The 17,491-nt window shown below is 42.2% G+C and overlaps 1 long non-coding RNA gene across 1 annotated transcript in view; it reads right to left on the reverse strand.

Annotated features, from left to right (window-relative positions):
* Window positions 1–11,646, reverse strand: part of LOC149999251 (uncharacterized) — a 234,078-nt gene extending 222,432 nt beyond the window's left edge. Inside the window, exon 1 of the long non-coding RNA XR_016513375.1 lies at window positions 11,553–11,646. This is a non-coding gene — a long non-coding RNA (uncharacterized LOC149999251). The remainder of the gene's footprint in view (window positions 1–11,552) is intronic.
* Window positions 11,647–17,491: the final 5,845 nt, after the last annotated feature.

Raw genomic sequence — 17,491 nt, forward strand, 5'->3', positions numbered from 1 at the left:
TTAAAAACAAGTCTCAACTCATAGTACTTGATACTTTTGTATCGGTTTCAGTTAAGGGTATGAAAATGTTAGATGGAGGCTAACAGTATTTCTTTGTCTAACAAAAAATAAAGGTGTAATATTTATAACTAGATATCAACTTACTAAACCACAATGTTTTAAACTATTAAATGATACATCATGGAATCAGAAAACAACATCGTGATATAAGCCCATTTGAGTTAGAGTCCCCAGTTAAATGGTGTGCGATTTAGAATCCCATTGCAATTTCCTTGATGGGCACTATCTACGCTGGTCTGTCTTTTTCCCTCCCACACACCCTTTCCCAGCCTCCTATTACTAAGAGAATTTGACAGGGAAATTTAAACAAGTGGAAGAAAAACTCTCTTGAGGCTTTGAGAGGATTTTCATCACTGCTAGGGCAACACTGCTTCAAGCATTCAACTAAAAAGAAATATATAAACCTAAGCATGAAAACTACAAGATCATAACAGAAGCATATTATAAGCATTCCACTTGTTTTCATGTGTTGTTGAGCTCAATTATCTAGCCTTCTATGAAATGGAAAGTGATTGCAGAGGGGCGGGACAGGTGGGAGATGGTATGGGGGGATAAATGGTATTGGAAGGAAGGAAGGAAAGAAGGAAGGAAGGGAGGGAGGGAGGGAGATAGAGAGGGAAGAAGATGAACGTGGTTCTTACGACGCCCCAGTGCTCGTAACTCATCTAAAACTTGCATGTACTACACCAAACAATTGGAATCAGGGGTATGGATGAGGAGGCCTGAAAAGCCCTGCACACAATCCTTCTTCTTATCTGTTTGCAGCTTCCTGAGACAGGGCACGAGCAGAGGTAGGGTCCATTAGCCTGAAATAAGCAGGTCTCAAGGAAACAGAACTACTGTTAATAAAAACAAAGCTGTCTCTTCTGCATGATTCCAATAAGCAAACTGTTTTATATACCAGTGTCCATGGAAGAAACTGAGAGTATGTCATTGTGTAGCTTTTATGAAAGACATGAACAAATTTTGTGCCTGAAAATATTTCTGGATTTTCATATTTTAAAAATCTATAACTGGAATACAGACCCAAATAAATAAGCTATAGCTTCAGGCTAGTTACCCAACCCTGGCACGCTATTGTAATGGGCCAAAATTGATGCTCATAGACGAAATCTCATCAGATTTGACAATTGGAAACCAAATATCAAACTGAGCTGTTTGCTGCACTGAATTTTGTTAACATACAAAGTCATACATATTTTTGGACAACTTTATGACATCTCATTACTGAGCTGTTGAAGAAGTTGAACTGATATATATATATATATATGTATATATATATATATATATATATAGATGTTTTAAATATTTATACTGAATGTACCCTCTTAGACTGATTTAAGGAAAATAATTAAAAATAAGTATTTATTCAGAGCAAGGCTGTAGCCCAGGAATGGGAAAGAGAAGCTTTCAGGCCCCCTGTGCTCCTCCCTGGTCTGGACAACGGGAGGCTGTTAGGCCAAACCCGTGAGCACAAAGGAGCACAGTTGGCGTGGCCCGTGGAGTACGGGGCATGCTGCAGAATTCTTCAGTTGGTTTGAAGAGTAAATCATGGCAAAGGCAAGTATTTAGACAAAAATGACTAATGTCTCACATGGGCCCTTACAAGTAGTGTGAAAAATTCCCTAAATCAAAACTTGACCGAAAGACACACCAGGTCCCTGGATAATAAGATCAAATCTTGTCAAGCTGCCAATTCTCCTCAATCCAATTTATACACTCAATGAAATGTCAATTAAAATACAAAAATAGTTTGGGGTCGTCGTCGTCGGCAGCCGTCCGTCTCGAGAGACGATGGTGTAGCTTCTTAAGAGTCTATCTGCACCGCCGAGAATGGCTGTGCAGTCCGACTCGGGAGTGACACGGTATCTGTCTCCTCCCGTGTTGAATCGACATCTTGCGATGAAGCTGAAGCTACAGAGCCTGGGCAGGGTGATATGGAGGGTCTGCTGTTGCCCATGCAGCAGACCCCCCCTCTCTTCGCAGCTGAAGGATCCAAGGGAAAGACGGAGTCAATACAGCTTGGCTTCAGGTGCGCCGCAGGAGTTGCCGGTGTTGACTACAACGTCAAACCGCCTTAGGGACTCCGGCTCTGGATTTTCTGTCGGGGTTTACTCCCTTAGCCTTTCCCCTGAAGAGGTATGCCGCAAGGCAGCGGAGGTTTTTTGGAGTCAGAGTTTTCCTTCTCTGATAGTTTGGGGTAGTTTTACCAAATTATTCTAAAATGAGTCTCGAAGGAATACCAGTGAAAATGTCCTAAAAAGTTACACACAAACACAAAGAATATCAACAAGAAGAAGCTATCAAGCCAACTAGATATTAAGCAAATAACAACATTTAAACCTGTGCGATAGTAATAAAGAAACTGACAGAACAGGAGAATGAAATAAGTATTCCAGAACCAGAAACCTACCCTGTAGGTGGGAGGGAGACAGGGAAAGAGACAGAGAAAGACAGAGTGTGTTTACCTCTAAAATAATATATCCAATGATGTGATAGGATCACAAATAAGTGAAATTGAATAGTTATTTAAAAAACTGCTGTTAGAAAATGCTTCACTATTTTTAGGAGGAAGATCAATTTAACGCATCTCACACCATACACCAAAGCAATTTTGGGTGGGTGAGGAAGAAAATAAAATCATTAAGTAATGAGATGTAAGTTGTTTTGAGGGAAAAATAGTTTAGGTAAACGTCAGTCTTATCTATAAATGAGAAAGTATTTAAGCAAAAAAGCAGTGGAATAAGTATGCCATTTGACATAACTACACACACATTTTCAACTTTCAAACATGAACGAAAGAATGGAAGGAAGAAAGAATGATAGAAAGAAAGAATGAATGAAAGAAAGAAAGAAAGAAAGAAAGAAAGGAAGGAAGGAAGGAAGGAAGGAAGGAAGGAAGGAAGGAAGGAAGGAAGAAAGAAAGAAAGAAAGAAAGAAAGAAAGAAAGAAAGAAAGAAAGAAAGAAAGAGAAAGAAAGAAAGAAAGAAAGAAAGAAAGAAAGAAAGAAAGAAAACTATATAAAAAAAAGAACTGGAAAAGGGGACTATCTGGAAACAGAAAGGACAATAAAATTGATGGGAAAATAGCCAAGGTCCTAACACACAACCAGGCTAAATATATGAATTAATATTAAAAAATGAAGTACAGGTGAAAATAAGCATTAAAAAATGTTCAGCCTCACCTAATCAAAAAATAGTAGAAGAGCATAGTACTTTAAAGCCTAGATTTGAAAGCGAAGTCAATCTTGATCCAAGACCCAATTCTACCACCTACCAGTTATGCGGCTTTGGGGCAGTCACACACCCTCTCCAGGAATGTTTCCTAACTTTAAAACAGGATGATGATGTTGCCCTCCTCTTATAGCTGTTGCCAACATTATATGAGCTCAGGGAGATAAAGGTCTTGCATGATGGATGGCTTGTAGGAAGTGTCCAGTAAGTGTTGCTATTGAAGATGATGATGTTATTGTTTTGATGTTGTCACGATTATCTCCACTTCTCCAATTAGCAAACATTAAAATAAAATAATAACCCTCTATCCTGGTGAGGATAGAGTTATGATTTATGTACTTCCAGGGAGAATAAAAATGAGTGCAATCTTTTTGGAAAACCAATTGATAATGTATCTAAGGAGTTTTTAAAAGGGTTATACCATTTATTCAGTATACTACTTCTAGGACCCACTCCTAAAAAAATGAAAAATATAGACAAGGAATATCAGAAAGTGGAGCCATACAAAAGATATTTATTACAGTGTAATAACAGTAACAAATGCCAAGAATGTAAAATTCCAAGTTGAGAGGATGGCTAAGCAAATGAAAATGATTCGTATACCTAATTACCAGGCAGCAACAAAAAAGAAGCCTAGAGAGTGTTTACATGCATGGAGAAAGTGATGTCTTTTTTCACTCACTGCTGTAAACCAGAAGAGAGCTGAGCATAGTACCTGGGACATAGTAGGTGCTCAATCGATATCTAAACTGAATTGATCAACAGAATTCTGAGTGAAAACAAAATCACAACTCTCATTTTCACAAACACAAATCATACCCACACACTTGCACATACTGTAATCTCAACTTTTGTAAAAGACTCACAGGAAATCCTAGAAGGAAATATGATAAAATGCTAACGATATTGTCTTTGGGTGATATTTTTTCTTCGCTAGACTTTTCTCCACTTGCCAACGTTTTTTTGTTTTTTTTTCAATGAAGACTTATTACATTTATAATTTTTAAAAATGAGTAAGAAAAAAAAAAGAAATAATGAAAGAAATCAACCAGAAGCCAACTGGCTCAATTATTTCTCATTACACTGTTCTCAGTACACACCATTCTTCACTCCCACCCAAAATATAAAATGGGAAATGAGAGTGAGAATAACATTAAAAAATTGTGAGGTAGCCTTTAAACCATAGCCCGGGAAAGAAAACATTATAGTAAATTTCAAAAAATGTCAGAAAACCATGTGTCTAATATTAAGAAAATTATACAGGTGCTTTGCTCCCTATATAATTTACACATATAAAAATGTAGTGTGGCATAAACCCTTGAGATACAAATTACTTTTTTCTCTACAGTTGAGTTATATGTCCTCTTAAGCACATAATACTACAAAGATTTATACATAGTGGTTACTGTCAATTTTTTGAAATCTGAAAAAAAATTCTACTCATTTAAAATTTCAACCCTACACAAAATCTGAAGGGTCTACTTTAGGAGATCTGTGACATTCTCAAAGGGAAGGACCAAACAATTTCTCAGATTCCCAAATTCTGAAACTCTCTCACCAAGGATACTTAGCCCTAGAAAGTGAAGTGTCGTGTCACCTAGAGAGTAAAATCACCTGGAGGTGTGACCGCTGGGCCACTGCCCAGGCTCCAGTGCAGAAAGGCCAGTTTGCAGGACTATAATTTAAGTTCACACCTCAGCAAAATTGCAGATCACTACTTGTCATGTGCAGTTAAGACAGATGGTAAAGTCATGACTCTTGCAAACCAAATGCTTGTACGCCAAGGGTCTGCTACATCTACAACGTCCACCCCCGCAGAAGTAAAACGTTATATATAATAGAGCAGTAGTGATCAGGTATGCAGGCTGTTATATTTGCCTTAATCTAAGAAGCCTAATGCAGTCACTGGTTTAAAGAAGATACTGACTACCTAAGTTATTAGAGGATATTGCTGCACACTTCTGTTGATGAAAAAAAAACAGACATAGACTATAAACTGAAACTCAGTCCTTCATTATATAAAGCCTGCCATATAAGTACAAATTCAAGTGCTTAACTTACTTAATGCCATTTTTTTTAACTTTTTACATGAAATATGTAGTGTTTATACTGTAGTCATTTTTTTAAATTGCTCTTCATATAATACCTGTTTTTGAAAATAACAGCTTCATCAGTATGTTTCCTTTGGTATAATTTCCAGGATTTGCTCCCAAAAACCCAAGGGAGGGCAATGTGGGGGGTGCTGGGAGTGAAACAAGAATGGCCAAGATTTGACAGTTTTTGAAACTGACAGGTACCTGAGACTTCACTGTACTATCCTCTCTTTATTACTGTGTTTGAAATTTTACATAGTAAAAAGTTTTGTTTTTTTTTTTAAAGAAGGGTGTTTCTCAATTAGGTCGATTTATGTTGACTAATTTCTCACTTCGTCTACATTCCCACGGCATCTACCTTCGGTGAAATGCCTGTCATACTGACCTTGAAGGACGTTCCCATAAGGCAGCTAGAGGACGCGGAGGTCCCATTCTGGTGCACAGATGATGGAATACATTAACGAACTCTGCCATGACCCCTAATTTAATCCCTTGCTCAAACCTCGGGATGCCTACATCCAGATTAACCAAGAAAAAAGTGGGGTTGATGAGGGCAGCTGTCATAATTACCAGTAAACGACAGCGCTCTGTGGCTGGCCCAATGTGGTCACTGTGGTGGTGGCCAGGCCGTTACTAGTACAGAGGACAATCAAGGGATCTGTGGAAATATCAGTGAGCCAATCCACACTTTTTTTTTTTTTTGCATTGTCCCAAGGGCAATAGAAAAAATATATATAACAACTAGAGCCTTCAACTCCTACAAATAATTTGCTCAGCCTATGTAGTGACAGGATTAGGATTAAAATGCAAATGTTTAATACAATGTTTATTTTAGAATGACCATATTTTTTTTCTATCATTTTCACTAAATTTTCCCTTTCCCTGTCTCTTAACCCAGTCATAATCAGAATTTTGGCACATTTAATTCAATTAATTCCTAACAATTTCTCACGTAAACAGATCCTACATAAAAGCAGAATATACTAAATATTACAATCGAATCTTTAAAGTATCATGAACAAGCTCTTCTAAATATACTGCTAATGATTTAGTTGCCTGTTGATTTTAATTTCACTAACTCACTTATGATATAAATAAATTGGGCTTAAAAGAAAAGCTTTAATGACGAATATCTGGCAATTAAAATGACCCAAGGCTACGAAGCATTGCACACTGCCACCTAGTGCAAAACGTCTTCCTGAAAGTAGGAATCTTCCATTTGAAAGCAATTTATCCCGAAAGACAGAGCAGAAACATATTTATTTATAATTGTTTCAATGTAGGAAGGCTATTAGAAATAAATAAAAAAATGTTTAAAGAGTGATTTTTTCACTCTTAGCATCAAGTGTGCAACACGTTCTACGAGGAGCGTGATGTATGCCGATCCTCTGAGTGGAACACGTGGTTATCCAGCAAGCCTGACATATGAAGATTTTAAATAGGATGTAAGATAATCACTAAAGACACTTTTCGAGCTTTCTTAAGGGCATAACTATAATCTCCCCTCATCTACAGGTTATAATTTCAATTTAAGATGCCACTGGTGTTTAGTGTTACTTTATTTTCCCAGCAGTGAATAATTTGTGTGTTTGGGTTGTGCTAATCGCTAGCGCTCATCTCTGATCTTTTGGCTTTCAGAAAAGCAAATCCCCATGAAAATGAAGTGAGACCCATGTGAAAGAGTGGATTAAAGAAAGGATTGACTTGGCTGTGGTTAGAAAGTACATTTTATTTGTGTCGTATTCAGCTTGGTCTACTTAATACACTATAACTACATATTTTAAGAACTAAGGTGGGAGATGAAAGACTTATATGTCTGTCAATTAAGTTTGTCATATTGAAAAGTATCAAAAAGATTCTATTTAAATCATTGTTGCATAACCTTTTAAAAATCACAGTCCCTTTTGAGAAATGAACAAATCTCAGGTTCTCTCTTTAAAGTGTTTAAATTTTATAAATGATATATTAAAAACAACTCATGTGAAAAATGTTAATAATCGTATTTTTATTTTTATCTAGGATACTTTTCATTGTTGTAGGTACCCCAGTAAGGCTCTTTGCACCTCCCACAAACTTTTCCATCCTTGGAAATGTGGAAAATAGAGAACATTATCAATAAGTTCAACATTAGGCCTGTGGCACTGTTTCATTTTAATAACCAGAAAGGCAAGTTTAAAATGATAGATAGATGATAGACAGAACTATGGGAAGGCAGAAGGGAGGCATGGAAGGGAGGGAGGGAAGGAGGAAGGTCGGTTGGTTGGGTTTGTTGCTCCTTTAAGGGAACCATTGCCTCCATCCCCTTGAATTCATTAATTTAGATAATTCCCAAAGGACCATCAAATCAAAGTCACAGGATCTACAAAACTTAATCAGCTTAACCAAATGACTACTGCCAAGTCTATTTCACTTAGTTCTGCTTAGGGCTCTGTTGAAGCCTCCAGTACACAACTAGGACAACTAGTTGGTATGGCTGCCCAATTCAGAAGACAAAACTTACAATATTGCAATTTAAGGAATTCGGTTTGGAAAACATGATTTACAAGCACGTGTTATATTGAAATGCAGCACTTCACCCTATGTTGAGATTACATCTATGATGATAGCTCATCCTTTGGTCAAATTACACAGTCAATTGTAAAAAATGTTTAAAGTTGTTACTCTTAGATATTTCATTGGCCTTATGGTATACCATCTATAACAAGATAGTTCTAGTAGATAAGATAGTGGTTACAACTGTGCCTTATATAGAAAAACCCCAACTGCAGCTTTAGATATATATACAATATAGCTATAATAATGATATTCCATAAGAATTTTTTAAGTGCTCCCATTGATCTACACAGTAGTAAAAATGTATAAAGTAAATGAACAAACAAGTCTTGATTCAAATGAAAATTCTGCCTGAGACTCTGAAGATTCCTTAAAATTTTCTTACATAACAATATGCTTTCCCTGCGAGCCAAGTGTCACTGGTTCGATTCCCAGTCAGGGTACATGACTAGGTTGCACGTCAGTTCCCCAGCTGGGGGCACGAGTGAGAGGCAACCACATAGTGATGTTTCTCTCCCTCTCTTTCTCTTTTCCCCTCTCTCTAAAAACAAACAAACAAACAAACAAATTATTTTAAAAAAAACAATATGCTTTCTGGGTACATACTTCATTTAAATTTTGGGGAAACAAAGGCTATGTGCCTCTTACACACCAAAATGCAACCATAGCATCACTGGATTTATTTAAAGATACATGTTAAAACTGAAATCATTTGTCTAATAACCTCCTTTCTTAAATCTGAATATAAAAGTATGTGTATTTACGAGTGTGTCCCAAGGAGCTTTATAATCAAACATTTCTAACTCAACATAAAAAAGTAGTAACAAAAGGGCCTATGAAGCAGATTGCCCAGGATTGTTGAAAAATTAAGGTACAGAATACAGAAGAGACAAATAAATACAGCTTTCAACTGAACATTAACACTTAACTTAAGGTTATTTAAAACAGCACATTTCTATCTATTAATATCCCCATGGTTTTGAAAGACAAGAATTTTTTCCCTACAGATTACAACAAGTATAATACTTGCATATGTAATATTAGCACGGGCTGGGGATTGTGCACTGTGACGTAAGAAAATGTAATAGATATTCAGTAAGCATTTTATTCACTAATAATGATTTTGCAATATTTTTTAACTTTGTATCCTCAGATGTCAGGTACTTACCTGGAAACTGACATCCATTTGGTTGCTAAGAGATATGGGATAAGTGTGCAGCTTTTTGTCTGTCTTTAGGAGAATTGCCCTCTTGGGTTTTTTCTCAAAGTAGAGAAAGGTAACTGTTATCCATGTGGGATTTCTATTACTTGTACTAGAAGAAACTCCCAGGTTTCAGAACAAAAATGAATTACATTCAATTTGCCCAATTTAGAACAAATATCTGGCTTTTCCCTGAACTTAATGATTTCTTTATTTCACACAACTAAAATATATCATTATTTTATAATAAAATTTAACAGACAAATCTATGTGATGAATATTTTGCCAAAAATCCTGAGAAATGAAGCCATTCAGTCAACTTGCATCCCCAAAGTGAAGTTCAAACCCAACATTTTGAAAGTATTTCCTGCCTGTAACTTTGACCCTGTGCTTCTTTAAACAGCTGCTGCAGGGACTAGACTAAACTTGGTCTATCTGGGTTTTCTTATAGTTTATCAAGGGATCAAAAGCAAAGTGCAGTTATAAATATGTACATCCTAACTGGTCATTAGTTTATCACAAACGTAAATAGTGATTTGCCTAATCAAAGAGAGCGTTCTTCTAAAATAAGAGCAATATTTCAATCAGCACATATGTTTCTAATGACACCGAGCATCAAGACTGTCTTCATATGCACATTTCATAACCTTTCAAGGACAATCTTCTAAGTCACACTTTAAAGAAACACGCTGAAAAAGCATCCCATCGCAGTCGCATTTTATAGTACTAGAGATCCAAGCGGTTCCATTTTTAATGCCCATGTACTTATCCCAAAGCCCTTGATCGTGTATTCTGATTTCACGTCAATGCTTTCCCGGAGTGCAACGCCAAGGAACACAAGGGAATGCGTTTCTGTGTCCACTGAGTGAGACAAGGACCACTTGCCCCGTTCTCTTTTTACTCAACTTCTTGCACACCACCAACCAGCTGCCCTGTTGGAGATTCCTTGCATCTTGTGTCAGATTACACCGTACTACCGTTTCTGGTCCAGAACCCATTAAGAAAACTCCTGTTACCAGCAAGGTCTTTGAAATGTAGTTGGACACCTATGAAAGGGCTACCTAGTGCCCATCTTGAGGGGAAGACGATGAATTTATCCTGCCTTCTCGGCTTTTACTTATTTTATAGAGCCACGCCTTTTCAAACAAGTTCTGTCATACTGAGAGGGAGGAGATATGCAAAATACAGCACCGGGAGTCATAAAACGTAATGACCTCAAATAACACCCCAGAAAGAGGGAGGAAGGAAACCTGTTCCCCAGAAGAAAAAACAGAGGCAAAGGAGCGAAAACGCATCATTAAACCAAGAGGAACAGAAAACCCTCCCAGGTTTTCCCAGTAAGTTTTTGCACCAGCCGCAGAAACCTAATCAATACGCACACTCTGCCTCTTCTAAAACCTCTTGTCCCCAAACAGAAACTGCTGATCCTTCCCCACCGGAGGGTGAGGGTTGGGGGGCGGGGGGGGGGGGCAGAAAGCACCACCCAAAAGGAGGCAATTTCAGAGGCATGGGGAGGGGCAAAAGGAGGTCTGTGCAGCTCCAGCTTCCTCATCTGAGTGCCAGCTACCAGCCTGAAAGTCCTCGCAGGAGCCCGCCCCTCGCTCCCAGGCCTCCTGGGACCGGGGCCCTCAGGGCCAGAGGTGCGCGCGGTTTTCAGACTCCAAACCATGATCTCCCCGCGCCCCACCTGCGGCCTCACTCAAAGGCCATCGATTTCTAACCCCTTAGGGAGCCCTCTTTCAGGTAGGACAAGTGATGCTTGGTGGCCAAGAGCAGACATGCCTGTCTTCTTCGCTGGAATGAGTTGCTGGGGGGGAGGGCGGGGGGAGGGGAGTGGTCATGGAGAGGGGCTCTTTAGGAAAACCCAGGACTTGGGGCAAGTGAGACCCCAGTGCCAGTGACCCTCACTCCCGTCTTCACTCCCACCCCTGACCCTCACCTTAATGACCAGGCGAGGGAGGTCGGGGAGGGAGATGGGGGCGGCAGCTCTGCGGCCAGCGGGATGGGGTAGAGAGCGAGCTCCGAGGCCACCGCAGGTGCTCCAAAGGGACCACACAGGTGGGCGCAGCCTTGGAGGGCCAGTGAGGCCAGAGCTCAGAGTTAGTGGGGCCCAGAGAGTATGAGTGGTATGGGCGACCACGCGCCCTGGCCCGGCCGAGTGGAGCTCAGAGAGAGCAGGGGTACCCCCCGCCCGAGAGACACAGCTCACCCTACCCCTTCCTTAGGCGACAAGGCTGAAGGGGCTATTGGGGCCGCAAGACTGAGCAACTTGATGCAAAACAGACAGGCTCCCCCCGCCAGGACGTGCCCCCGCGCTCGCGGCCGCGCTCCAACGCCTCGGGAATCACCCATCGTCACCCACCGCACCCCGCAAAGCCCCAGCGAGCCCTCGGATCCCAGGCGGGTAATTACCTCTCCTGGAAGCGGAGTGGGGGCCGACGGCAGCAGCAGCAGACACTTGGAGCCTGACTTTCCAGCGTTCGCGGAGAGCGTGTGCGCGTGGAGCAGAGCCGTGACCTGCTATTTATAGACTGGAGCCAGGCGCCCGGGGCTGCGAAGCCGGAGGCTGCGAGCAACCTCTGTGGCGGCGGTGCAGGGCGCGGGCCTTGGCTCCCCGAGGCTCCCGCCGCTCCCTCGGGCTCCTGCTGTCGCCGCGCTCTCGGCTCGCTCCCAGCCCGCCCCGCCGCGCGCGCCCCAGAGAAGTTGTCACCAGCGCGGCTGCCTCTCCGGCTGCTCACACGCCCCCTGGCACAATTGCTACTTCCACCCCCACCCTCGCTGCTCCCCTTCCTCCTCTGCACGTTCCTAGCGGTCTCCTCCCAATGTCACCAGCGGCCGAATAGAAGCAGCGCAGCAGCGACAGTCGCTCAACTGGCGCAGCTCGCTCCCCGCCACTGATGGAGTGGAGTTGGCACCTGGGCTGCCTAGCCCGAAATGACCATAACTCGCTTGCTCCGTGTGCTGACACCCGCGGCTCCGACCCTCTGCTGGGCCCCTCTGCGAGCGGGGACAGTCGCCCAGCCCGGGCTGTGAGAGCACCACCGCGGAGCGGTGGTGAGGGGTGACCCGGGCCGCCACTCTGCGGCGGGGGGCGGGAGAAACCACAGGAGGAGGGCACTGGCAGCGTCAGCCCAGACCTGGGGAGGGGTTGAGGGGGGTGAATAGCGGTGTCCCCCGTTCCTCGGTCTTCTGCCTGCTACCACGATGGGGCTCGGTTCTCTTGCCACCCGGTCCGCTGCTGGCCACGTAGAGGCCTGGCGGGGCAGACCGGGGCATCAGATCAGCGCAGCCCACGGCCGCCCACAGCCATCCCCATGTTGTGGCCGATGGCTGAAGCCGAGCCAATCTCAACAAGCATGTGCTCCTTTGGCAGCCCTGGCGCGTGGGGAGAGATCTGCACTCTATGTGTTTAGAGTGTCAGGAAAACGGGGTACGTAATCAAACAGTCGGAACGGAGGCTAGAACTCCCCCACTTCCTCGCAAACAGCCCACAGGGGAAGGCACGCAGGCTGGTTATTCCCGGCTGCAGGGTGTGAGGTAAATGCGTGTCCCCATCTGCGCCTTACAGGTGCCACCTGGCGGTTCTCTTGGAGAGGTTCTAACTGAGCTGCTCCGAGGTAATGCAGAAAGCCAGTCCACGCCAGCACCCTCACTCAGCCTTTTCCCTCCCTGAGAGCCCCTGCAATTCATGTTTTAAATAAAAGAGTGAGCTTTCTAGTATACACGGGCTACCTATGCCAGGCTTAGAGACTGGCACCCCTAAATTAGCATGGTGATTTGGGTTAAGACCGTTACCCAAAGTGGGAAGCTGCAGCTGCTCCCAGCGGTCACCCTGCTGTCACTTCCTGCATGTAGGCATCCATGCACTCCACAAACACTTAACTGCCACTAGGTTAGACGCTTCATCAACGAGAGCAGAGACTTGGGGGTTTTTTGTTTTCCTATCACTTCCCCAGAAATTGGAACCAAGCCTAACGGGCTGCAGTTGCAATAAATGTTTATAGGATGAGTGAACAAACACTGCGGGCCAGAAGCTGTGCTTGTCCCACTTTCTCCTCGTTCCTCAAGCCCTTCCCTTTCCTTCCCTTCAAGCTTTTTCCGCTGCACTCAGCCACCATCGCAGGTGAACTGGATGCAGAGAAGGAGGGGGAGCGACTGGCAGTCCAGGCAGCACTGTGGGGGTGTGGATCCTCCCAGAGAAGCCCCTTACACTGATGTGTCCTCCATGGGGCCATGCCGACGTACCCATGTTGGAAAGAACACCGGTCATTCTTCAGACTTGACGCAATGGACAAACGCTGTTTGTAGAGATCTACTAACAAGATGACACAGCTGTCCCACTGGGCAGTAGTTTTAGCCTTTTCTTAAACTACAATAAGACTGAATGAATATGAGAACAACATGGTGCCAGACCTTTGCCGCTAAGCTTAGAAGATGTTTAACATATCTGTCTCCTAACTTTAAATGTGTGTGTGTTTACAAAGACTGCCACGGTGCCTGAAGTAATAAAACATCTTTTAAAAAGCGTTGTAAAATAGATACATAGATACAGCTACTGTCTTTATGGAAATGAACACTCGACGTGAGATACCCAGAAAAACCTTCTAAAATTAAAACCCAACTTTCATGCTGACCAAGACACCTTTTACAGGGCTGCTGGGGACAATGTCGTGCTGTACCTGTGTGTGTCACATAGGAAGTTTAGATTTCCAGGTGGGAGAGGGAGACTATGAATCAGGTGCATGTACTACGTGTCATTTTTTAAATCCATCCATCAGCCTGGGAATTACCTTTTTCAGTTACTTGGGAGAGATTTCCTTGAATAAGGCTGGAGGAGTCATGTTTGTATGGTTTATTAAACTCATTCAGCATCCATTTTCACAAACCTTGGACTTTTAGTTATTTGTGCCCTCAAAACATAATTTCATTTGCCAGTGAAAGACAATGTATTTTTCAGTTCCTTTTGAAATATCTTTGTAGGGCCAGAGGCTGAAGGTGATTCCCACCAGTTACCTAGCTGTCTAAAGCAATCAAGTGCAGCCAGGGTCCGCAGGGCTGGCCTCACACCTCCTTTTCAGGGAAGTAGCTCACACTCTCCCATTGTCTAGGTTCATTGTTCAGGGAGATTGGTGGGGCACAAAGGAGGACTTCACACTTTTATGATCCTTAACTATTAAAAATCTCTTCTAAAATATAGATCCAAGCATGACATAAGTATTGTTTACTCCACAGTTGTTTATTTATATTAATAACTTTGTAGATCAAGTCATTGTTCTCATCCCAGTTTTAAAGAATTTAACATCGGAAGCATTAAGTTTTGGTATTCATACACTAGGAGTATTTCATTTGTGTGTGTGTGTGTATGTGTATTTTAATTGATGGGAAATGTTCTTAGAAATAGAAATTTCACCCAACTTAAGTAAAAGGGGAAAACTATTGTAAAAGTACCCGGCTGTCCCTAGAACTCAAGAACAGGAATGCAGCTGGGCATCAGTGACAACCTGGAAACAAGGACACACCATCGGGACTTGACCTCTCCTTTCCCCCACTAAACTGACTCCTCTTCCTCACTCTCACCCCTCCCGCTCTCTCCCTCCAAAACAGACTTTCTCTGCTTCTCGGCTGGTTGCTAAATTATGGAGTTAATAACAGCTCTTGAACTTCATAATCTATGGGCCAGTTCCAAATTCTCAAAAAGCACCACGAGCTGTCAATGGCGAGGGGACGGAGGCAAAGCCACGTTCTCATAGCTGCTCCGGTCTTAGTCAGGTGCGCACTGGTGGTTCGCTGAGGCAGAAGGAAATGGATAAAAATTCCCAGAATGTGGGGAGGAGGATTGGTCATTCCTGACCGCTGTTATCTCTTAATCTTTGTTCCATGAGCACCAGCACCAAAGGCCGAAGGGTGCGGGCAGAGAAGCACAGGAACAATGCGATGACGTCCGTGTGTGGGAACCTACGTGCGTGTTTGAGTCCTGGCTGAGGGGGACTGCCTCTCGCTGACGCTGATGGCGGTTTAAGATGGTTTGTCCCAGTTTAAGAAGCAATATGATTTTATGACCTCTTGATATGGGACCGGATGCGCATGGAGAAAGAATCAAGTATTTCACAGTTTACTTAAGCTATTTTATTCATGGCAAACTAAATGAGAGATTTTTTTTTTAATGAAGGAAATGTGTGTGATACCATTTACATTTATTGAAGATAAACATACTGTTTTCATTTACATAATAGCTTCATTCCTAAAATGTATGGAAATTATATATTTGAAAATGAATCATGTTTCAAAAATAACAGGGTGGTGAATCGTAACAGCTCTGTGGCCATCAACCCCTCTGAGAATTTGAAGAGAACTATGGACTCTCCCCAGGGGTGGAGAGGAAAGGAAATACAGGCAGATGCACACAAATTTATGGTGGGATAATATGACATATTTCTTTGTCTTCTCCAATCACCCCCATTTGAACAAGTGAAACAAAGTCTACAGATTCTTAAACAAAGATTGAAAATGCGAAGTAGGGTAAAGCCAAGAAGATTGATAGGGAGTGTATGCGAGCCTAGGGCAGACGTTCCCCTCACACCACTCCTGCCCAGAAGGAGGTGTAAATGAACTATACAGAAGAAGACAAAGTTCATAGAAGGACGGGCAAAAGCTGCGATGTGGGGAAGGATGCTATTTGCTTGCTAGGACTGTCATGACAAATTTCATAGACTGTACTCCTCACACCTCTGGGGGCTGGAAGTCCAAGATCAAGATGCTAGAGGGCTGGCTTCTCCTGAGGCCTCTCTTCTCAGCCTGAAGATGACCACCTTTTTCTGTCCTCACATGGCCTTTCCTCCATGTGCAAGCATGTCTAATGTCTCTCTGTATATCTTCATGTCCTCTTCTTATAAGGACACCAGTCAGATCAGGGAAGGGCCCACCGTAATACTCATTTTAATTAATCATGTCTTTAAAGACCTTATCTCCAAATACAGTCACATTCTGAAGTACTTAGATTAGAGGTTCCAACACACAAATTTGAGGGACACAATTCAGCTCATAATGGATATGTACTGCATCAAACTCCAGAAAGGATCTGGGGAAGGAAGTGGGATACAGATTTCCCCTTTATGTTAAGAGGGCCCAGGATATAGAAACCTGTATCCAGTTTTCCCACTGGAGTATTTTGAAAAACTCTTAGAGGAAGAACCTGGGACACAGGTCTAAAGGAGAAATAAAAATGGCAGCATGGCTAATCTGGATCCTCACAGGCTGAGGACTACTGCCTGTCCATCCCTTGGGCTTTCCCAGGGTGCAGAAGTGGTAAGGAAAGGGTCCCTGTGAGCTGTGGGAGGTCTGGAAGTGAGCAGAGAAAGAGCCATCAGGACATGAAAGAAGCCACCTGGGAGCGTCACCAGCTAACATACCAAGAACAGTGTGGCCTGTTGACTGGTATGCAGAGACCTGGTATTGCACATACTTAGCATGGGGCCCAAGCAATGACTTCAGAATAGTCAGGGGCTGTGCACTAGAGCAATGTCATGCTTCACTCTCTCCTGGATGTAACAGAGGCCAAGTCACCTCTTCAAAAAATGAGAGGTCATCAATACCCAGAAGTGTCCCCCAGTGTCATGATGTTTCATAAGTCTCATCTGGACCAACAAGCTACCCCAGAGGTAAGGGAGAAGAAGGAGGAGAAGGAGGAATAGTATCTTAAACTGGTTTAAGACACTATTGACTTGGTTTAGATTGTGGATAGAACTAAGAAACTAAGTTTCCTGAGTGCAAAGTTAAATCTGTTGCACAAAAATTATGTTCCACTTTTTGCGTCTGAAACTTAGAGACTCTGAAAACTTCTAAAAATATATCCTTAACACTATATCCTGTATACTTAATGTTTTTAATGCACTTTCAGGACATGCATGGATCCCCCAGAATAGCATCTATGAATCCATATTAAGATTATTTGCCTTAGGGGATCTGATTCTTTAAATCTGGTTGTGCGAAGAATTTCTTTATCTGAGAAATAGTTGTTAACATATATAATTCCCACTAAGGCATTATCTGAAATTCTATTTTCTTTATTTTGTTACAGATAGTGCCCACAAGTTACAGCACGATTCTTCACATGATTATGTTTAGTAAATGCCAGAAAAAGAATAGAATTATAAACAGAAAAATTATAGATAATGACTGGGTAAAGACAGCTATTGTCAAAGTAAGGTGGTGGTATTATGCTGTTTCCCTTCAAGGAATATAAAACCATTTTTTAACAAAAAAGTCTTCAAAGCAAAAACATCTGAATTGTTTTTCTTCCTGTCCCCATGTTCAACCACTTTTTATTACCTAATTATGTCACTTGTGGCATA

The sequence above is a fragment of the Furipterus horrens genome, unplaced genomic scaffold, assembly GCF_987537825.1.
Source record: "Furipterus horrens unplaced genomic scaffold, mFurHor1.1.pri manual_scaffold_10, whole genome shotgun sequence".
NCBI lineage: Eukaryota > Metazoa > Chordata > Mammalia > Chiroptera > Furipteridae > Furipterus > Furipterus horrens.